Here is a 23,271-nt window from a genome sequence, read left to right on the forward strand (position 1 = left end):
TGCTAAAATTCTGCCACCTTGATATTTTGATAAGAAAGGTTTTGTGATTTAATTTCTCTGGCATTTGAGTTTTATTAGATATTTTGTTCAATGACTATTTGTTAATTAGCAGGTAGAAACACAAGCACCAACATAGAGATAAATTTGATTAATTTTTTTACATGCCAGCACCTAACACTGCACAGAACGATTATTTCATATCGTTCCTAATTCAAGTCATTGATATAAAGTGTGCTGGCTAGTTAGCTCAGTTGGCAGATGAGTAGTGTGTGGTTTAGATTAATGTTAATAGTGTTGGTTCAATTCTTGTTCAGGCAGGATGACTTGTAAACTTGGGACCTGCCACCTTGCCCTGTCCCTTAGTGTGGAAGGCACCACTGAAAGAAACAGCCAACAAAACAGCTCAGGATGAAGCATCTGCAGACTGTCAGCCGAGGACCTGCCTTTGGGCATGGCACACATAAATGAATGAATGAATATAGTTTGTGTTTATTTCTCAGGAGGATGCAGAATCTGATTCTGTATAAATAAATAAAGTCATCAAAGGACGCTAAGAGAATGCCACAGGAAAAATGTTTGATTGCAATAATGATACATTTGGCAGATTTACAAATTCAGATCTCTTCATTTTTGTTTCTGTTGTTCGCAATCAAAGTTTCTCGCACAATGGCTGAAGTTCAGAGTGTACTACAATATTTCGCAAGGTATTGTCAATAAACATGTGACTTGCTCAGATGTGAAGAAGGCTGATAGTGATGTGAACAAAAATTGGACAGGCTGTAACATACAGGTCGAACTGTATATTCCCCCATACAATTAACATTGGAGGAAAAGGAGACATTTTTCTGCTTGCTCCGAAAGAACTCACACAAGCTGAAATAAAATAAATGCCCTACCATGTGGCACTGCCAGTAATGGAGAACAGCTTGTCTCTGATTGCCCAATCCTGGGAGGCAGTATTTTTGTCATACTGGGTGTCCTGCATTTAATGCTCCCAATGGAGCCAGGAGCCCCTGTTGCAGCATTCTTGCTGTCATTAAGGAACTTAATTCGCGCAAGGGAATTGCAGAGATTTAGTCAGTAGTGGGGGGTGCTGCCAATTCCTGTGGTGAATGTTGGGCCCCCACCCCACTTATTAAATTCCACCCCATGAGTTCTTTATCTGCCGCCTTCAGCTTTGTTTCAGCTATATTATTTTTTAAAACAAATTTGATCCATAGTTTGTTGTTTGAGATATAAAGGATCTGCGCTGTACTTTCAATTAGCATTATTTGTTCATCAATCAAAGAGGTCAAGGGTTTCTCATGTCCCTATTGACAGCGAACAGATTTATTGTTCACCTGGACATGGTACCTCCCAGATTGCATTATGCATGTATTCATTCATAAGACATGTGCACTTGCCACAGCAGCAGATCTTTGAGCTCAGCAACTATGTGTGTCTGAATCATTACAATATGCCTGATGGCAGTTCTTTATTTATAAATACGGAACATAGAAATATCCTTTGTTTCCTTTTTCCCCGTCCATGTCTACTTTGAGAAGTCAGTATACATTTTGTATCCAAAGGATTTACCAATAAGTTCAGCTATGACACAAGAGCAACTGTTGGCATTCTGGGGGATTGAAGTGACACCTCCTTACAGCTCTCCAGAGTTATCATAGTGAGATTGCTGATGAACAAATAGACTCATCATCTTTGCCGCAATGCAACAAATGTGAGCTGTGCCAGTTATTAAATGAAGATCAAAGACTATATGCCCAAACGTCTCTGCCTCTGGTTATAAAAGTGACAATAAAACTCAAATGTTGTTGTTGCAGCTGATTTCAGGCAGCCATGAGGTAAAATCCCATGGGCAAAATCAGCCAGAGTGTTGTCTGGGCATGCATTTTTCAGGTAACTGACACAGTTTTCAGGATAGCATAGGAATTCATCCCGTTTCACATAACAGCAAGGCAGATAGATAATAAGAACATGAGGTTTTATCATCCTGTGACTTCCCCAAAGTGTAAGGGTGCAGCAGATGGCATCCATGGAGCATTGTCATGCTTCTACTGTTAACTCCTCAACAATCTTAATACAGGGCTATCATTTGATGAATGTCCAGAGCATGTGAGACAACGTAGCAGTGGTTAGCACTGTGGCCTCACAGCGTCAGAGACCTGGGTTGAATTCTGGCCTTGGGTGATTGTGTGGAGTTTGCTCTTTCTCCCTGTGTGTACGCGGGTTTCCGCCGAGTCCTCTGGTTTCCTCCCACAGATGTGCACTTTAGGTGGTTTGGCCAGGCTAAATTTCCCCCTAGTGCCCCGGGATGTGTAAGTTAGGTTACGGAGATAGGGTGGGATAGTGGGCAAGGTGCTCTTTCAGAGAGTCAGTGGTGGGCCGAATGGTCTCCTTCTGTACTGTATGAATTCTATAGAATCGTCCATGAATGCACCAGATTCATTAACAGTTGCCTTGATATTTACGTCTTAAACAATTTTGCCATTTCCTGACTCCTTCATGAAGATGGTCAAGTCACTGATGGCTTGTAGGTGCCATTGATAATGAACATTCCAGAATTGCAAGGCTGAGAAGATCTCTGATAATGCATGTGCCTCTATGAATGTAGTGATAGACTGAACCTCCAAAGTCTCAAAACGACACTAGAATTGCCTTGTTGGATCAAGAGGGCTTCTACATTGTGGTCCAGATCATGTATTCTGTGCCCCACACAACATTGCCATCCAAAAAGGCCCCGACACGGAATTTCCTGGACACACGCTCCGACCAGTTTTGGGAATGAAACAGTGCGGGAGTAGGTCATCAACAGGGCCATCAATTGGAGAACTCTCAGTGACAGCTGCAAAGGGCAGGTGAACACTACCAATGAATAAAGTGTTCCCACCTGTTTAACACAGTCTATCTTTATCATCACTACGAGTACTGTAGGGGAGGCAGTGGCATAGTGGTATTGTCGCTGGGCTAGTAATCTAGAGATCCAAGATCATTTTCTGGGTCCTGAGTTTGAATCCTGCCATGGCCGATGGTGAAATCTGAATTCAATTAAAAAATCTGGAATTAAAAGTCTAAAGATTACCATTGTTAATTGTCATAAAAACCCATTTGATTCAATAATGTCCTTTTGGGAAGGAAATCTGCTGCCCTTACCTGGTCTCATCTACATGTGACACCAGATCCATAGCAATGTGATTGACTCTGAAATGCCCCCAGGGATGGGCAATAAATGCTCGGCCAGTCAGCGACACTCACATCCCACGAACAAATTTTAAAAATACATCCTCCTTCCTCAAGTAAATAACAAGGGCAGCACGGTAGCATTGTGGATAGCACAATTGCTTCACAGCTCCAGGGTCCCAGGTTCGATTCCGCTTTAGGTCACTGTCTGTGCGGAGTCTGCACATCCTCCCCATGTGTGCGTGGGTTTCCTCCGGATGCTCCGGTTTCCTCCCACAGTCCAAAGATGTGCAGGTTAGGTGGATTGGCTATGATAAATTGCCCTTAGTGTCCAAAATTGCCCTTAGTGTTGGGTGGGGTTACTGGGTTGTGGGGATAGGGTGGAGGTGTTGACATTGGGTAGGGTGCTTTTTCCAAGAGCCGGTGCAGTCTCGATGGGCCGAATGGCCTCCTTCTGCACTGTAAATTCTATGATAAAAATCCCGCAATCCAGGGCCTAACTCAGGGCACAACGAGGCCAGTTAATGTTGTGAGCGGCTTCGCGATCTGGATCCCGCCCATTGAGTGCTGGACCCATATTTTCATATTCAAGTGAGCAGTTAGTCTCACTTGGATGTGCTTATACCAGATCTACCCAGTGCCCAGGACCTAATAGCCTTACCTCGGACACCCTGAGCGGGGGCCGTTAAGCACGTGGTTCCAAAACATGGACCAGGTCCACTGGCACTTTGGCAGGCCACCCAGGTGATTGGAAGCCCCAAGTGCTCGGGCTCTGGGGAGGGTGGTTCCCTGGCACACCCGATGCCATTTGGGCACCATGGCACTGCCACTAAGATACCACTCTGGCTGTGCCAGGGTACCCAGGTGGAATTGCCAGACTGGAAGGGGCAGAGCCAGGGTGTCAGGTTGGTGCCAAGGTGCCCAGGTGGCATCATGCCCATGCCAGGGATTGGGCCCAGGGGTACTCGGCCATTATGCGGGGGGTCCTCAATGACTCCCTTATTGGTGAGTTGGGGCATTGGGGTGGTCCAAATACTGCTGTGCGGGAGTCTAGGTCCAGAAGTGAAGCAGTATCCCATTTTATAACAGGGTCATTCTCGACGCTGCCAACTAAACACCCGGCTAAAAGCGCTTGACACGGGACTGTTTCATTTCCGTTAAATTGCACCCCTAGTGTCCATTGGAGAATGTAACCATGCAATCCCAAATCATCTGCTTCAATAAGTGAGCACGAAATAAGAGCACATTTTATCTCATAACTGTAGTTTCCGTGAATAAGTGAGAATCAAATACATGCACATTCTCCTTTCTTATGAAGAATTGAAAGCCATTCTACAGTGCCCGACAGTATAATTTTCTCCTCGATTGCTAAACATTTTTTTCATTCCAGTGATTCTCCAAGGTACATCCTGAAGGCCAATACTGAGTGGTTGTTGGCTGCTCATTTGCTGCAATAGCCTTATGAGACCAAAATGGTCATGTCCTCTGACAGTTTTATCCTTACAGTGAGCTGCTGCTGCCTCCGGGACTTGTGCCTTGGCATCTTGGTTTCGCCTGGTGATACTTGTCTGGTACTCTGAGGAGAAATGCTGAATGCCTGGCATGCACTGTGAAATGGCAGCTTTCTGCAAGTCAACTCCAGCGCTCACCTTCTATTATACACTGGAACGATGTGCTCGCTGAACAGTGGAATGGTTCACCCAGTGAAAATGATCAGGTCCTAATAGCCTGTGAAACAGCAATCTTCATGCTGGTCCCCACTGTTTAAAAGCCAATTCAAAAGATGCTCTCTGATCTTGTCCCTACTCGCTCGACAGCAGCCTTCTGTGTTTATGTGGAGGGGAATTTGCTGGCTCCATTTGAGTTCGGGACTGTTTAGATTCCAGTGCAGCTGCCACATCCTTCACTGGTACCTGCAGTGAAGGGAAAATAACACGAATTACCGCAAATGAGAGCAGTTGACTGCCGGGTCACAGCTGTCAGTTCCTGCACATCCCTGGAGATTGATTTCAGAGCTTGTATGTGGTTGTGATGTTCCTGCAACATCCTCCTTATCAAGTGATCCCAAGATATGGGCATCATTCTCCTCTGGGATGGTTCACCTAATGTTCACCTAATTACCATTCTACTAGCTCCATGAGTCTGATAACATCACCAATGGTATCTCATTTTCTTCTGGGCGGTTGTATTTGAACTGGGAGCAGGAATTAAAACCAAGTGATTATAGTTTCATGTCAAGCAGGTTGGAGGACAAAATCTTGCTCCAAGAACTTCTGTAAGAACTAATCCTTAGTATCCTCTTGCTCATTATTATAGCCAATGAAACACTACTCCTCAATAATTTTCCAAAGATTTTATTCCCCTTTTTGAACCTGGAACTTTTCTCTGTTTTTTAACTTCTTCCAAGAGATTGCAAGATTGGGAGTTGTGTTGGGAGGGATGGGGCAGGGGATGAAATGTGTGGCTATAGCGGCCAGGCATCTTCTGTGAGGCAGGTTTGTCTGGACCAATTTGTCTTTTTCTGCCCCATCAATATCAGACATTCGTGGGCAGCATGGTGGTGCAGTGGTGAGCACTGCTGCCTCACGGCGCTGAGGTCCCAGGTTCGATCCTGGCTCTGGGTTGCTGTCCATGTGGTGTTTGCACATTCTCCCCGTGTTTCCGTGGGTTTCGCCCCCCACAACTCAAAGATGTGCAGGGTAGGTGGATTGGCCACCTTCAAGGACCTGTGGACATGCATTCCAAGGTCTCTCACTTCCGCGACCACTTTCAATATCTTCCTGTTTATTGAGTATTCCCTTGTTTTGTAAACGCATTAACCTGCACTTTCCCAGATTGAATTCTATTTGCCATTTTTCTGGCCACTCAACCAAACTAGTGGCATCATTTTGGAGTCAACAGCTATTTTACCTCACTAGCAACTCCATGGCCGATTTTTGTGTGATCCGCGAATTTCCCAGAAGAAACTGCAGCCTGCGCTGTACCCTAAGTTTCACCATCTCCAACTGCTAAAGCAGTGTCTCTTCCCAAGATCATACAAGCATTCCAATTTCAGGCATGCCCCACCTAGACCCATGCCATTCATGGGCATTATGCGCAAGTGTCAACTTTAAGTGCATTAGATTTCTGATTAACAGGTACCTCCGAAATGGCAGTTCTGATAATGTTACTTTGTTCAAATGGCAGAAAAAGTTATCGAGGCAAGTATTGGTATGAAAGGGGCTATCACCCAATTTGTTTTATACTTTGATGAGATGTGGGTGTAGCTGGCTAGGTCAGCCTTTATTCCTCATCCCTATTTGCTCTTGTGTGGTGGTGAGCCATAACAACTTGAACCGCTGCAGCCCATGTGGTGTAGGTACACCCACAGTGCTGTTAGGGTGGGAACACATACTGTGAGATGAGTTAGTGGATTCCTTAATCATTCTGCAGAGTGAAGGGTTACTTGTGCTTTCAGAAGTTGCAGAGTACTCTGATAACCCTGGTACTTAAAGAAGGAAAAGGAATGTGACTGGCGTTCCGACATGTTGGGCTAGTGGGCAGTCAATTTTAGCCCCACTTGACCTGGAGTCACAACACAAGTGAATTAGCCAATAATTCTTAGAAAAATACCCAAAGTCTTTGGCTCTTGGATGCCTAATAATTCCAATCACCAGGTTTGTAAATATAAACAGTTATTGTTGACTCATAATAAGAACTACAATAAGATATGCAGTGAATACAACTGGTTAACTATTAGCCAATTTCTAATCCCCACAATATCCTGCCTTACCTGTTACACATGCACACAAGACAGACAACGACAGAGGGATGGAAAGGGGTAAAAATCATAGGTAAAGGAAAAAGCCTCTTTGTTTCAGATGGTGGTTTTTAGCACAACTTGCTTCACAGCAAGCTTGCAGGTCCAAGCTTCTGTTTGCAGCCTTTACTGGTCTTCTCTGCAGATTCATTCATTCATTCATTTGTTCAGGTTCTCTGTAGTTTCACAAATGAAGTACTCACAGGTTTTTTGGAGAGAGATAGAAAGTTACGGTCTTTTTTTACAGTCTACAATGGTTTTCCAGCAAGTTCAAAAATACAGGGTTCACAGCAGCTTTTCTGGAGACAGTTATAGTCAGCTCTTGTCTCTGTGCTGCCAGAATCAAAACTGAAACTACTTGAGATTCTGAAAAGCATTCCACTGGGATAGGATCCACCCACCACCTGTTACCAGGCAGAGTATGGCCTTTTGCACCAATTCATTGGCCACCAGCCAATCAATCAAACTGTGTCCCACCCCATCTCCCTCTCTGCTGCCGACAAGTCTGCAGCTTCCGTTTAAACCAGCACTGGCTAGCAAAGTGATCTTTCTTGTAACTTCTGGATTATTCTGTTTGAATCAAAGATACAGGGCTGGTTTCTCCGGACGCCGACTCTGAAATTGCATTCAGCGATCGGCCGGAGAATCACGGTTCCAAACCAAATTGAGGGCAGCACCGCTTTCACAATGCTTCACCCCCTCCAAAGTGGCATACTCGGAGAGTACGCCGCGCCATGTATCAATGGCCTCAGGACATTGCCTGAGGCCCGTCCCCCACTGCTCCACACCCGACCGGCCGAGTTCCCGACGGCGTCGGTCGCGTGTGGTCTCATCCATCGCAAACTCGGCGTGGTGGCTGCGGACTCAGCCCAGCGCTGCCACAGTCGGGGTAGGGAAGGGAGGGACATTTTTATGGACTGTGGGCACTGTGGAGGTGGGGTGAGGGAGGTGGTCTGGGGTGCGCGAGCCGGCCAAAGGGGGGAACTATTTTGTGGGCCGGCATGCGTGGCCATGGATCCGGCAATTCTCCAGGCCATATTGGCAGCTAATGCTGGGTGCTCTACGCTGCCGGTATGCTAGCCCCAGCAAAGCGGGGAATCGGTGGCCGTTTTACCCCATTGTTTCTGGCGTAAAACGCTACCGTTCCCACGCCCCAGAATCAGAGAATCATGCCCAAAGGCTGCTGGCCTTAAAGAGACATGCCCATTAATCATCCCTGGATCAAAATAACAGTGAACTAAAAGAAAGGGGAAATAAGTGAATAAACAGGAAGGACCCTTAAGGCATCTGGTTTGGTGCCTTACCTGACTTCTCTCTCCTTTGCTGCATTTTGTCCGGATCACATCTATAGGTTCATTGTCATAGAATCAGGTGATTACATTTTCCTGCTGCCTCCTTAAGGCCCTCTATCAGGTGCTCCAAATGAGCAATGCCTTAAAAGTGCAGCAGCATTGCACATGAACCCTCCATGATATGAGATTGACAGCTACCTCAGCCTTGCAATATGCTCAATACCTACCTGCTGCTCCACCGCCTGCTGCTGCAACCTTAATGTTTTTCATCATTTTTAAAGGCCTACCATACAGGTGTCCTTCCAGAATGCAGCACAACTGTATTACATGGGAGCTTCACTGCAGAAGTCGCAATGAGTATTTAAATTAGTCGACCCCTTGTTCTATGCTGCAGGTGATTGGCAGGCAAACGTTTCATTTCTGAAGCACAAAAAGCCAGATTTTCACAGGAATGCTCTGCTGCCATTGGGTACAAGCAAGTAATTGAAAAATAAGTAATATGCTTATTCTGTCTTGGGGGAAAAAGGGCATAGTTCGCTATGACCTCAGGTCAGAACTCACCTTCATTCATTCAAGAGCTCAGTTGGGCAGCATTCAAAATAAAATACCGTGGCCGGAATTCTCCAGTCGTTCAAGCGAGTGGGATTCTCTGGTCCCTCTGACAATGCACACCTCACCATAGGTTCCCTGGTCCAGTGGGGTGGCTTTGTTGGCAATTCCCATTGACAGTGGCGGAGCAGAGAATTCTGCTGCTAGTGAAAAGCCGGAAAATATCAGTGAGGGCGTGAACCAGGTTGTATCTGGGACTGTGGGCCCGGATCATCACGTTCTGTTCGGTACCTGCTGCTAACCTCCTTTAGGGGCGCTTGCTATTCTCCGACAATAGCAAGGTGTGCACTGGGCATAATGCGGGAAGAGAATCGCCTCTGAAGCTAACCACAAAGTTTATAATCATCAGCAGATCCGTGCTTTTTCTCAGCAGAAAACACTTGTCTTCTTCTGAGATGGTGAGGACCTGTCAATCATGGCTAGATGTTTATATTGTGGTTAGCTTCAAAGCTAACCTGAGATGAATTAAAGCATGAAGGGAAATGAAAATAAACAATACGGACACCTGGCTGTCTGGAAGCTATTACCCTGTCACTAACAGTCTGTGAAAAGCTGTTTTGTTTTGAAAGTGAATACAAGCCTCGCAGATCAAAGGATCTGAGGGGGTTTAAAGCCTTGTGTTTTAGCTTTCTATGAAGTAACAGCTGCTGCTTTCAACACTTCTGCCGGAGGCAGCAAGTATAATGGGCTTGTAAGTGAAAAGGCCTGATTTTTCAGTTTCTGCCTGGATTTCTCTTTCGCCTTCCGACAGGGGTGACCGATGATGGTGGTGGGGGGGGGGGGGGGGGTCTCTAATATGGAGGTCTGTGATTTTGGGATCTCTGATGGAGACATCTCTCATATGGGGTTCTCTGATATGGGGGACGCTGATTTGGGGGTCTCTGAAGGGGGTATCTCTGATATGGGGGTCTCTGATGGGAGTCTGATGGAGGGTCTGATGGGGAAACCCTTTTGAGAGTTTAATAGAGGATCTGATAGGAGGGCTGGTGGGTGGGGTGGGCAGGATTTGCATTGTGGGGGGAAGGGGGCCTCAGATGGACTTCGGTGTCTCCAACATTAAATACTTTCCCCCTTGGCCCACCGCGGGATCCACTGTGACATGGTGTTATGACGATTATGACACCCCGACAAGTGCATGGTCAATTCCAGCCCCACTGACCCCGGAGTCCCAACATAAGTGAATTAAGCAATAATTTGTGTACTTTCTTGAGATCTTTAACCCTTGACTGCTCCAATGAGTTACGGGCACCAGATTTATAAGTAAAATATTTAAAATATTGTTCACTAATGACAAGAGTAAAAGATGAACATATAATGCAAATAATGGAACAATGGTCTACAAGTCTAACTATTCCCAAAACCTCATCCACTACACCCAGATACACACAGGACCGACACAGGGTGGAGTGGGGGAAATATAAAAAAATAATAGGGAAGGGGCAGCATGGTGGTGCAGTGGTTAGCACTGCTGCCTCATGGCGGCGAGGACCCTGGTTCGAACCCGGCCATGAGTCACTGTCCGTGTGGAATTTGCACATTCTCCCCATGTCTGTGTGGGTCCCACCCCACAATCCAAAGATGTGCAGCTAGGTGGATTGACCACGCTATCACATTATTTGACCCTCAATTGGTAAAAAAATTATTGGCCACTTTAAATTTACAAAAAATAAAATAAAATGAACAGGTAAAAAGAGGTGAGAGATCGTTCTTTGCTGCCGAGTGTTATGGGCCAGGGTTTAGAAAACTCCAAGTATTTCATGGAGTTCATCTGACCCACAACTAATTATAGATTTTGGTTACGAGGAGCTCAAGGGCCTGCTTTTCAGGTGTTCCTTTACAGAGGCCCTAAGCACTTTTAATCAAAAACAAAGTTTATTCTACGAATTCAGTTAACATTACTATAAACACACACAGTAAGCATTTTATCAACTACAAACATAAATATCCCACACAGCTCTATATATATAACCCTTAATAACTTCCCTTTCAGCTGTTTCAATTTAAGTGACAACATCCATAAACCAAGAAAACCCTTTTCACCAAAACAGTAGGTTTGAATTCTTTACAGAGAAGAGTTATCACTTTTAAATTATCAAGTGATCTGGACACCTTTTAGCATGCAGAGAGAGAGAGAGAGAACCCAAAGAAACCTTCTTTGGCTGAATCCAGCTTCCAATAGTGTAAACTAAAAATAAAACTTAGAGCCACAGTCCAGCTCAAAATGAAAGTAAAAACCAGAGCCACAGCTCAGCTCCACCCACACAATGACATCACTGCAGCCATTTGAGAAGACAAAACATTTCTTAAAGGGACATTCCCATGACATGAGGTAGCGGTCTTTGTAGCCAGCGATCATCTAATGGTGGTCTTCAACCAGAACCTGCAGGCTGTAGAATTCACTCTGGAAAGTCACTTTCACTTTTAACAATTTGGATCTTCACACTCAGCATTCCCAATAGGACCTGCCGGCCTATGTGGCCATGATGTTGAACTCGCTGGTGGGGGCAGGATCCTTCCATCTGCCCCTGGAGCTGGAGGGGGCCCATAGAGTGCTGGCTAGGCGGCCTAAGGCAAATGAACCCCCGCGGGCGGTGCTGGTGCGGTTCCATCGGTTCAGTGACCGGGAGTGTGTTCTCCGATGGGCCAAGAAGGTGAGGAGTAGTAAGTGGGAGAATTCGGTAGTGCGTATCTACCAGGACTGGAGTGCGGAGGTGGCCAAGCGGAGGGCCGGGTTTAACCGGACGAAGGCGGTGCTCAATGGAAAGCAGGTGAAGTTCGGCATGTTGCCGCCTGCGCGCCTGTGGGTCACCTACAAGGACCGGCATCACTACTTTAAGTCCCTGGAGGAAGCAGGCTGAAAAGCTGGACTCGAACTAGAGATTGGAGGCTGTGGGAGTTTTTCTATTCTATTCATGTATCATTGTCTATACTGTAGCGGGTTATTCTGTTTGTTTTTGTTTTTTCGATGTGGGTTATGGTTCTGTGTTGTAAGGGGGTACTGGGGCTTGTGGTTGATCTGTGTCTTTGTTTGTACGGATTTGGTGGTTGGGTTGGGACTGCGGTTTGGGAGCTGCATTGGTGGGGTGGGGCAGTGTGAAAGCGCGGGCTTTTCCCTGGTTTCCCGCGTTGCGGGACGAGGGGGTGGAGCTGGTTGCGAGGGGCGGGGTTACTAGACCGGGTTTCCCACGCCGAAGCGGTGCCCAGGAGCTGATGCAGGGGAGGAGGGGGGACCTCATATCGGGAGGGGTCGGAGTTAGAGCGGGAGCTGCCGGGGTCAGCAGAAGTACAGTGGAGGGAGAGTCGCAGCTAGGAGGGGTCCTAACCTGAGGGGGGGGGATACCGGGTTGCTGCTGGATTGGCCAGGGAGGAGTTCGGGGGGGGGGTCGGGGTGAGGTTCTATCGCCGTGGGAAACGGGCCGAAGGGGTGATGGCCAGGGGCGAGCAATCGATGGGTTATGGCTAGTCGACGGGGGAGGGGGGCAGGGTGCCCCCTGATCCGGCTGATTATGTGGAACGTGAGGGGGTTGAATGGGCCGGTTAAGTGGGCCCGGGTGTTTTCGCATCTGAAGGGGCTGAAGGCGGACGTGGCCATGCTCCAGGAGACCCACCTGAAGGTGGCGGACCAGGTCCGTCTGAGGAAGGGGTGGGTGGGGCAGGTTTTCCACTCATGGCTCGACTCGAAGAACCGGGGGGAGGGGGGGGGGGGTGGCGCTCTTGGTGGGGAAGAGGGTGGCGTTTGAGGCGTCTGAGGTTGTGGCTGATTGTGGCAGCAGATATGTGATGGTGAGCGGTAAGCTGCAGGGGGAGAGGGTGGTGTTTGTTAATGCGTACGCCCCAAATTGGGATGATGCTGGTTTCATGAGGTGTATGTTGGGCAGCATTCCTGGCCTGGAGGTGGGGGGCTTGATCATGGGGGGGGGACTTCAATATGGTCCTGGATCCCCTACTGGACCGTTCTAGTTCAAGGACAGGCAGGAGGCCAGCGGCGGCCAAGGTATTGAGGGGGTTTATGGACCAGATGGGAGGAGTGGACCCCTGGAGGTTCGGGAGACCGAGGGCTCGGGAGTACTCCTTTTTATCCCATGTGCACAGGGTTTATTCTTGCATTGATTTCTTTGTTTTGAGCAGGGGACTGGTCCCGAGGGTGGAGGAGGCCGAATATTCGGCTATCGCGATTTCGGACCATGCTCCGCATTGGGTGGATCTGGAGATGGGGGAGGCGCTGGACCAGCGCCCGCTTTGGCGTCTGGACGTGGGGTTGTTGGCTGATGAGGAGGTGTGTAGGAGGGTTCGGAGATGTATCGAGAGGTACCTCGAGGTCAATGATACTGGGGAGGTCCAGGTGGTGATGGTGTGGGAGGCTCTGAAGGCAGTGATTAGGGGGGAGCAGATCTCCATCCGAGCCCATAGGGAGAGGGGGGAGAGGAGGGAGAGGAAGAGACTGGTGGAGGAGCTGTTGAGTGTGGATAGGAGGTACGCGGAGGCCCCGGAGGAGGGATTGCTGGGGGAACGGCGTAGCTTGCAGGCCAAGTTTGATTTATTGACCACCAGAAAGGCGGAGACACAGTGGAGGAAGGCGAAGGGAGCGGTCTATGAGTATGGAGAGAAGGCGAGCAGGATGCTGGCGCACCAGCTGCGTAAGCGGGACGCGGCTAGAGAGATTGGTGGAGTGAAGGATAGAGATGGGAATGAGGTGCGGCAGGGGGCAGAGGTCAACGAGGTCTTTAGGGATTTCTATAGGGAACTGTACCGGTCGGAGCCGCCGGCGGTGGGAGGGGGAATGTAGAATTTTTTGGACAGGCTCCGATTTCCAAGGGTGCAGGAGGAGCAGGTGGAGGGACCGGCTGAATTTTATAAGAAATATGCGGACCTGCTGGGCCCCCTGTTGGTCAGGACCTTTAACGAGGCATTGGAGGGGGGTGTTCTGCCCACGACGATGTCTCAGGCACTAATCTCCCTGATCCTGAAGCGTGATAAGGACCCCTTGCAGTGCGGTTCATACAGGCCGATTTCACTGCTGAATGTAGACGCCAAGTTGCTGGCGAAGATCTTGGCCACTAGAATAGAGGACTGTGTGCCAGGGGTGATACATGAAGATCAGATGGGTTTTGTGAAGGGGAGGCAGCTGAACACTAACGTGCGAAGGCTGCTAAATGTGATAATGATGCCGGCAGCAGAAGGAGAGGCGGAGATTGTGGTGGCATTGGATGCAGAGAAGGCCTTTGACAGGGTTGAGAGGGGGTACTTGTGGGAGGTGTTGGAGAGGTTCGGGTTTGGGGTAGGGTTTATTAAATGGGTGAGGTTGCTGTACGAGGCCCCGATGGCGAGTGTAGCGACAAATGGGAGGAGGTCCGAGTACTTCAGGCTCCACCGTGGGACGAGACAGGGGTTCCCCCTGTCCCCCTTGCTTTTTGCGCTGGCAATAGAGCCTCTTGCCATGGCTCTCAGGGAGTCGAGCGGGTGGAGGGGTTTGGTGCGAGGTGGGGAGGAGCACCGAGTGTTGCTGTATGCGGACGACTTGCTGTTGTATGTAGCAGACCCGGTGGGGGGAATGCCGGAGGTGATGGAGATTCTTGCTGAGTTCAGGAGTTTCTCGGGATATAAATTGAACCTGGGCAAGAGTGAGCTGTTTGTCGTACACCCGGGAGATCAGGAGGAGGGGATTGGTAGGCTCCTGCGAAAGAGGGCAGTGAGGAGTTTTAGGTACCTGGGGGTTCAGGTGGCTAGGAGCTGGGGGACTCTGCACAAGCTCAATTTTAGTAGGTTGATGGAGCAGACGGAGGAGGAATTTAAAAGGTGGGACATGCTGCCGTTGTCGTTGGCGGGTAGAGTACAGTCCGTTAAAATGACGGTGCTCCCGAGGTTTTTGTTTTTGTTTCAGTGCCTCCCCAGCAAAATTGCAATGTTGCAGGGACAGAGGTTAAAAAGAGAAACACTACTAAATGGACAAGCATTTAACAAGTTCTTTCCTAGGGCCAGGCTTGAAATTACTTGCGCCAATCCCATATGAATCCTGGCTGAGAGGGTTGGAGAATCACAGAAACATGAAGGATCTGGCCTCCAGACTGTTGATGAGATGTAAACATGGTCAAATGATCCATTTGCATCCTCCCACTGGCGTGGGCATATACTGCCACTGCCACCGTCGGCGGCGGACCAGAGTATCGGGCGCCGATCCCATTTTTTGCCCAATGCTCAATTCTCTGCTGAATCAGGAACCCCGCTACTGGTGGGCAAGTGGTGGAGAATTCCCCCCCTCACCATTTCAGGTTGTTGATCTTTCACCAGACCTGGAAAAGATGAGCTGCTTAAAATTACAGAGGCAGGATTAGAGGTGGAGGGTAGAAGAACAATAATGAATGTCTGTGATAGACTGGAAGGCAGGTTAGATTTAGACCACAGCATTTGACTCTGTAGCATTGCTTTGAATCCCTACAGTGCAGGGGGAGGCCATTTAGCCCATTGAGTCTGCACCGAGCCCCCGAAAGAGCAGTGTACCGAGTCCCACACCATGAGAAGAAGCACTGTCATATATTCTCTAACCAAAGACAAGCAAATGAATGGTTATTTCCCAGGAATGTGTGATTCTCAATGTTTCAGAAAAGCATTGACCGCAGGCATGTAGCTCTGTGAGCCCCACATGTGAATGGGGAAGGTACAGGAAGGGTCCCACACCTTTAATGTGTTGATACTCTGCATGTTTCTGAATGCCCAGTATCTTGGCAAAAACCATGACCATGACAATAAATAGGAGTCTGATTTAGGAGTCCTTATTGTTGAGATGCTCCAGGGATGAGTGCAGGGGCAGGGAGATGGCGTCCACTGTGGACCGAATTTGGCGGTATGCGAATTGCAGAGGATCAAGGAATTCTGGGAATAAGGAGTTGCTGTGTCTCATGATCAATCTCTCGAAGCAATTCGTAATGATAGATATCAAGGCCACCAGACAGTAGGCATTGAGACAGATTGCCTGGTTCTTCTTTGGCACTGGTATGATGGTGGTCTTCTTGAAGCAGGTGAGAATTTTGGAACAGACTAGGAAGAGGTTGAAGGTGTCCGCGAACACAGTGCACAACCAGGGACTCCATCAGAACCCGTTGCTTTCTGAGGATCAAGAAGGCCGATCTGACTTTGGAAGAGGTGATGGTGGGTATGGATGTGTCCGAGGCTGCAGGGAAATTGACAGCGGTTTGATGGTTTTTTGCTCGAACACAGCATAGAATGTGGCCACTTGCCCACCAGTAGCGGGGTTCCTGATTCAGCAGAGAATTGAGCATTGGGGGCTGGTTTAGCTCACCAGGCTAAATCGCTGGCTTTTAAAGCAGACCAAGCAAGCCAGCAGCACGGTTCGATTCCCGTACCAGCCTCCCCGGACAGGCGCCGGAATGTGGCGACTAGGGGCTTTTCACAGTAACTTCATTGAAGCCTACTCGTGACAATAAGCGATTTTCATTTTTTTTCATTTCATTAGAATGCATTGAATTCATTGGGGAGGGTCGCTTGTCTAGGACGCCTCAGACCTGGCCTTCAGTAGAGAGTGAATCTCCCAATTGTTAGGGAACATACGTACTGCCTTCTTTAGCTCATGATATGGAGATGCCGGCATTGGACATGGGGTGGGCACAGTAAGAAGTCTTACAACACCAGGTTAAAGTCCAACAGGCTTATTTGGAATTACTAGCTTTCGGGGCGTCGCTCCTTCATCAGGAGTGACGCTCTTTCATCAGAAGCAACAGTGCTAACTACCGTGCCACTTTCCATGTCATTAGATGAAGGAGCGATACTCCGAAACCTAGTGATCCTTTAGCACACACTTGCTGATGAAGTCTGTGATTGTGGTGACATACACGTTAGGTTTGGCTGTTGAGTTCCTTGCTGGACTGCTGTTAAATCCTGTGGGGCCCTTCGAGCACCAGGTATCTGCAGCCAATATGTCAGTCGCCTGGCACCAGGTATGACTCTCATGACCTTAGCTTGATCTTCCACTGCAGCACTGAGATGGGAAAATTCTGGAATACATTATTAAGGAGGCAATAGTACATCATTTAGAAAATCCCAAAACAATCAGACAGAGTCAACATGCTTTTGTGAAAGAGAAATTGTATTTGTCAAATGTATTAGAGTTCTCTGAGGATGTAATTGATTCTAGCCCTTTCCCAATGACAGATGTTATGCTTAACTGGCATATAGTTTCCTGCATTCTGTCTCCCTCTTTTGAATAGAAATGTTACATTCTAATCCACTGGGAGTTTTGCAGAATCTAGGGAGATTTGGACGATTACAATGTATCCACTACCTCTGCGGCACTTCAAGCCTATCAGATTCAAGACATCTAAGGGACTTATCAGCCTTTAATCCATTCCTCGTATTTTCTCTAGTGATTGTGGTTATTTCAAGTTCCTCCCTCCCTTTTGACATTTGATAGTCCAGTAATATAATAGTAATTATCTTTATTGTCACAAGTCAGCTTACATTAACACAGCAATTACGTTACTGTGAAAAGCCCCTAGTCGCCACATTCCGGCAGCTGTTCAGGTACACAGAGGGAGAATTCAGAATGTCCAAATTACCTATCAGCATGTCTTTCAGGATTTGTGGGAGGAAACTGGAGCACCCAGAGGAAACCCACGCAGACACGGGGAGAACGTGCAGACTCCACACAGTGACCCAAGCCGGGAATCGAACCATGGACTCTGGAGCTGTCATGCAACAGTGCTAACCGCTGTGCTACCATTCCGCTTTCCATGTCTTCAACAGTCAAGACAGAGACATAATATTTGTCCAAAGTTCTGCTGTTACTTTATTTCACATTATTAATTCATTTGTTTCATCCTCTAAGCTGCCAATGCTTACTTTAATGGAAGGCAGTGGCCAAGTGATGTTGTCGCTGGGCTAATTATCCAGAGACCCAGTGTAATTCCATCGTGGCACTTGAACTCAATTTTTAAAAACCTGGAATTACAAGTCTCCTGATGTCCATAAAACCATTGTCGATTGTTGTAAAAATCCACCTGGTTCACTCATGTCTGTTTGGGAAGGAAATCTGCTGCCATTTTCTGGTCTGGCCGACATGTGACTCCAGGCCCTCTGCAATGTGGTTCACTCTTAAAAGCCTTCTGAAATGGTCTAACGAGCCATTCAGTTCAAGGACAATTAGGAATGGGCAGTAAATGCTGGTCCAGCCAGCGATGTCCACGTCCCATCACTGAATTTAAAAAATACTAAAAAAAACATGCAGTTCCTTGGTTTTTACTTGTAGAAGCTTTTACTAGCTGTTTTTATATTTCTTGCTAGTTCCCTCTCATTCCCTATTTCTCCTGTTTTTTTTAAGTTATCCTTTGCTCGTGCAACATTTTCCAAATCTTCTGGGCTACCACTAATCTTTGCAGTTTTTATTCATTTATTCTTCCAATTTGACACCATCCTAAAGTTAATAGTTAGCCGCAGATGATGTATTCTTCTAGAAGATACCTTGGCCGGAATTCTCTGGTCATCAGGATTCACCTTTCCCGCTGGCATCGCAAGCCCACCAGCATATTTTTCGGTGGTGTGAGGTGGTTTCAATGGGAAATCCCATTGACAAGCGGCGGGACAATAGAATACCGCTGCCAGTGTAGGGCCCACCGCCGAGAAAGATGTGGCTGGAGAACCAGAGAATCCTGTCCCTTATTTCTCAATGGAATATATTTTTATTGAGATATACAAAATGCCAGTCGTTATCTTCTGCCTGTCGTTTTAATGTTTATGTTTAAGATATTATTTTCAGACCCAAATTTCTTACATTCAACCTGAATGTGAATTTCTTTCATGTTATGATCACTCTTATCTAGAGAATCTTTGACAACGAGATTAATTAATTAATTTTAAAACAACTGCATAATTTAAGAAGTCATAGCATTTGGGGAGATTAACATTGATGGAGAATTGGTTAACCAACACAAAACTCGAGAGTCGCGATAAATGAATCATTTTCAGATTCGCAAACTGGAATTTGGGGAATGCTGCAGGGATCAGTGCTGAGGTCTCAACTATTTAAAATCTATGATAATAACTCGGTTGAAGGGACTGACTGTATTGTAGACAAATTTGTTGATGAGACAAAGATAGGTAGGAAAGCAATGGATACAATGCGTCTGCCAAGGGTTAAAGATAGGTTAAATGAGCGGGCAAAAAGTTTGGTAGATGGAGTATAACATGGTAAAATATGCACTTGTCCCCTTTGGCAGGAAGAATAAAAAAGCAGAATATTTTTAAATTGAGAGAAACTGCAAAAGAGAGGGATCTGGGTGCCCTTGTAGATGCATCCCAAAACATTAGTATGCAAATATAACAACTATTTAGAAAGGCAAATGGAATGTTGGTACATATTGCAAGAGGAATGTTGTGTAAAAGTAGATACGTTTTGTTGCAGCTGAACAGAGCATTGGTGAGATCACACCTGGAGTGCTTTGTACAGTTTTGGTCCCCACTTAAGGAGGGATACACTTGCATTTAAAGCATTTCAGAAGAAATTCACTGTATTAATTCCTTGGATGAAGGGATTGTCTTATGAAGGAAGTATGAGCAGGCTTGACCTATATTCATTTAGGTTTAGAATGAAAAGTAATTATTCCTATAGAAACATACAATTTTGAAAGGCATAACAGAATTGCTGCTGGGAGGATTTTTCCTTTCATGGGGGAATTTATAACCAGTGGTCTTATTTTAAAAATAAAGAGCCTTCATTTATGATGGAGATTAGGAGGAATTATGATTCTCGGTGGGTCATTAGTCTTTGGAATTTTCCTCCACAGAGAGCAACGGAGACTGGGTCATTCAGTATATTCAAGGCTGAGGAGGACAAATTTTTGATTAATAAAGTTGTAAAGAGTTATGGAGAACAGACAGAAAAGTGGTGTATCGGTTACAATCATATCATACATGATCTTATTGAATGGTGGAGCAGATTCAATGGACATTCATAACGAGGCCAACAGGAAAAACAGATATCTGGCCATCTGTTCAACCTGCTCAGTTCATACAGTTGTGAGATGGAACCTCATTATGAATTCTCGGCAGAGCTCCAAGACTCACTCATACATTAACTCTTTTGGGAATGTTACATAGCTGTGAAGGGGACTGTTATATTGAGCATTTTATGAGTGTGTCATCTTTCTTTGAAGTGGTTTTTCACTGCCTGTTCATTTATTTGGGCAGGATTAGGAGATATAAGTAGCTTGAAGCTTTTTTTCAAGTAGAGTGTTAATGGCTATGTGTGACAGTTTTATGAGATTGTAGGAGGGGTAATTTTCTTAAGAGCATTTTGAATGGTTGAGCATGATTTTCCAGTGTTACCAAATAACTCATTGGTTCTGTATCTTGGGGATACTGGACAAGTACTTCAAAGGTGGAACAGGTGTCAGACGTTAAAGCGTTGGGAAAATCAAACATCAGTATCTTTATGGTAGCATAAAACCTATCACATTTCTACCCTCCCTCAGTTCTGAAGAAGAGTAATTTTCAACTCAAAATGTTAATTCTAATTTTCTCTCCATGGATGCTGTTAGACTTGCTGTGTATTTCTCACACTTTGTTTTTAATCTCCATAAAAGTGTTGACAGAAATTCTTTGCCTTGCGACGCTGCAAACGCGAATCGCGATCTGGTGGAGAATCCGGCAAATCGAGGTCTGCGGCCGGCGCCGATTCGTGGCTTGATACCAGGTCAGTGAATTTGGGCTGTCCCTCTTGGGATCGAGGTGGCCTGACTCAGACCACCATTGCTGCAGAGGCTAAACCAAGGGCTAGTTTAGCACACTGGGCTAAGTAGCTGGCTTGTAAAGCAAATCGAGGCCAGCAGCACGGGTTCAATTCCTGTACCAGCCTCCACGAACAGATGCTGGAATGTGGCGACTAGGGGCTTTTCATAGTAACTTCATATGAAGCTTACTTCTGACAATAAGTGATTTTCGTTTCATTTCATATTTAAATGCGCCCCTTTGCTGCTACTTACTGCTCCTGGCTGCTCACACTGTTGAGTGCTGTCTTTGTCCTTTAAATGCTCAGAAGGCATCTGGGAGCCCACCCAGACCACCCCTCTGGACACCCTCATACCCCAGCTGTATTATTGAGGGTCAAGCTCAATCAGTTGGCACACTTGTGAAAAGCTGCTCCATTGCAGAGGAAGCAGGGGATCAGCAGAGCTCACCCCAAAGAGAGGATACCTGCATTATAGCCGTTGGAACCCTCCCTGGTTCTCTGCCTCTCTCAGGCAGAAGACTCGCCAGTGACCCCTACACCTCCGGATCACCAGCTGTCTCCTTCTGGTGAGAGTGGTAGCACTGGCACTCCTGCCAACACCTCCCAGTAACGTGTTCAGGAGGGCAGGCTTGAGTCTGCGGCCTGTGCCAAGGAAGAGAGTGTCTCTCTGCTCCTCACTGACATGGAGCTGTGGGTCCACCTCAGACTCCTGACCTCAGGGGGATTCTCTGAGCCATCTTGGTGGCTGCAGTGATTGTGTGCTAAGTGGAGCGCTTACAAACAGCTCCAGCTATCAGTCTCTTTGGTGCTAACTCCAGCCCCAGCAGTTAAAACACCTGCTGGGCTGGGTACTGCTCAGAATTCACGCCAGCAGAGTGCTGGTCCATTAGTGTGTCCTGAATTGCTCCAATAGTGGCCCGAAGGGGAATGCAAACCGCATGCAATTCAGTCCCGGCGTCAACACTTAGTTTCCCAAATGGAAAATTTCATAGAAACATAGAACCCCAACTGTGCAGAAGGTGGCCATTCAGCCCATCGAATCTGCTCGCCCCTCTGAATGAGCACCCCACCCATGCCCACTGTCCCACCTCATCCCCGTAACCACCTAACCATTGAGCACTCAGGGGCAATTATTTAGCATGCCAAACTTTGGGCTGTGGGGGCACCCAGAGGAAACCCACACAGACACGGGGAAAATGTACAAACACCACACAGTCATCCAAGGTCGGAATCGAATGTAGTTCCCTGGCGCTATGAGGCAATAGTGCTAACCACTGTGCCATCATGTCCCATGGGGTTTTCTCAGATATTGACAGTGGAGGGTGCTCTAAGGAAGCACAATTACTGCCACTTTCCATAGAGACAGTAAAATTAACAACTATCTTTCTTACCTGCCCCGCTGAAGTCTGAGTGGTGGATACTCTGAATGAGTTTTGTAATAGCGCACACTCAGAGTGAGTCACCTTCTCTGAGAATTGATTGTTGTTCTCTTGGACCACTTCCTGTGGAATGCTTGAAGATCCTGCAGGAGATTATAAAAAAAGATTATAAAAGATTGAGTCATGAATTAGAACTGTAGTTAAAAATGATTTAAGTGAGCATTATGCAAATAATCTATTTCACTCGCTGCTGACATCAGAACAACATGAGTGAATGTTGTTTGCCATGTGCCAGTCTGCTATTTAATTCTGACATTAGGTCGTTGGGAGGCCCCAATCTTCCCATTTTTCATGACCAAGCACTCTGGGACTCAGCTGATGGCCAGAGCCGCTTCTGTGCCTGTCCGTTGCGTAATTTTTGAAGGATCACCTTTGTCAATTCCTTGAGTTCTGTGCTGTTTTTACCTGCAAGGAGGGTAAGAGAAATATGAGTGAAAATAATGGTACATATTGAATGGATTGGGGGGGACAGAGTATTTGTTGAGGGTGATCATGAGGGAGAGGCATGATATTGCATTAGGGTGCGTGTCAGTGGTGGAGTAACAGATGGAGATGCAGAAAGGGATGAACATACATGCCGGATATGTTGGTGTGAGGAGATGTAAGTTGGACTAGGTTTGAGGAGGCAGAGGGTCTGTGTTGGGATGATACATCAGGATGTAATTAAACATGCCACAGTACTCACTTGTCCTGCCCTGTTTAAGGTTATTAAACTGCTTTTGGTACGAAATCTACAATGGTGGTAACAAGCTGCTGCTGCTGACCTCATGGGCAATCTCAAACAACATCAGTTTGGTTTTATTGATAGGTTTCTTCCTCACATCAGTAAGGAACAGTGGGCAGACATTTCTCAGCCAGGGGGTGGTGGGAGGGCTTATGGGTGGGAGGGCTGTGAAAAAAGGGAGCTGCATTGGAACGTGTCTGCAGTTCATTCCCTGCCAGGAGATTTTCCAGAATTCAAACAGGAATTCATATTGGCTGCTTGCAGCAAGTGGCCTAATTTAAATAATTAAGGTTCCAATTAGGGGACCGCCAGTACTTTTCCAGCACTGGAGCAACCTCCCGCCGTTTGGAAAGGTGGCCAGTGGGCAGCCTTCCTGTGGCAGGCTGGGGAAACCGTAGATGCTGCAGGCTCCAGCCCTCAAATAGGGGGCTTGAGGCATCAAAGGATGTCCCTCAGTCCCAGTGATCCAAGCAAAGGTTTTCCCTCCATCCAGC

The sequence above is a fragment of the Scyliorhinus canicula genome, chromosome 5 (assembly GCF_902713615.1).
Source record: "Scyliorhinus canicula chromosome 5, sScyCan1.1, whole genome shotgun sequence".
Taxonomy (NCBI): Eukaryota; Metazoa; Chordata; class Chondrichthyes; order Carcharhiniformes; family Scyliorhinidae; genus Scyliorhinus; species Scyliorhinus canicula.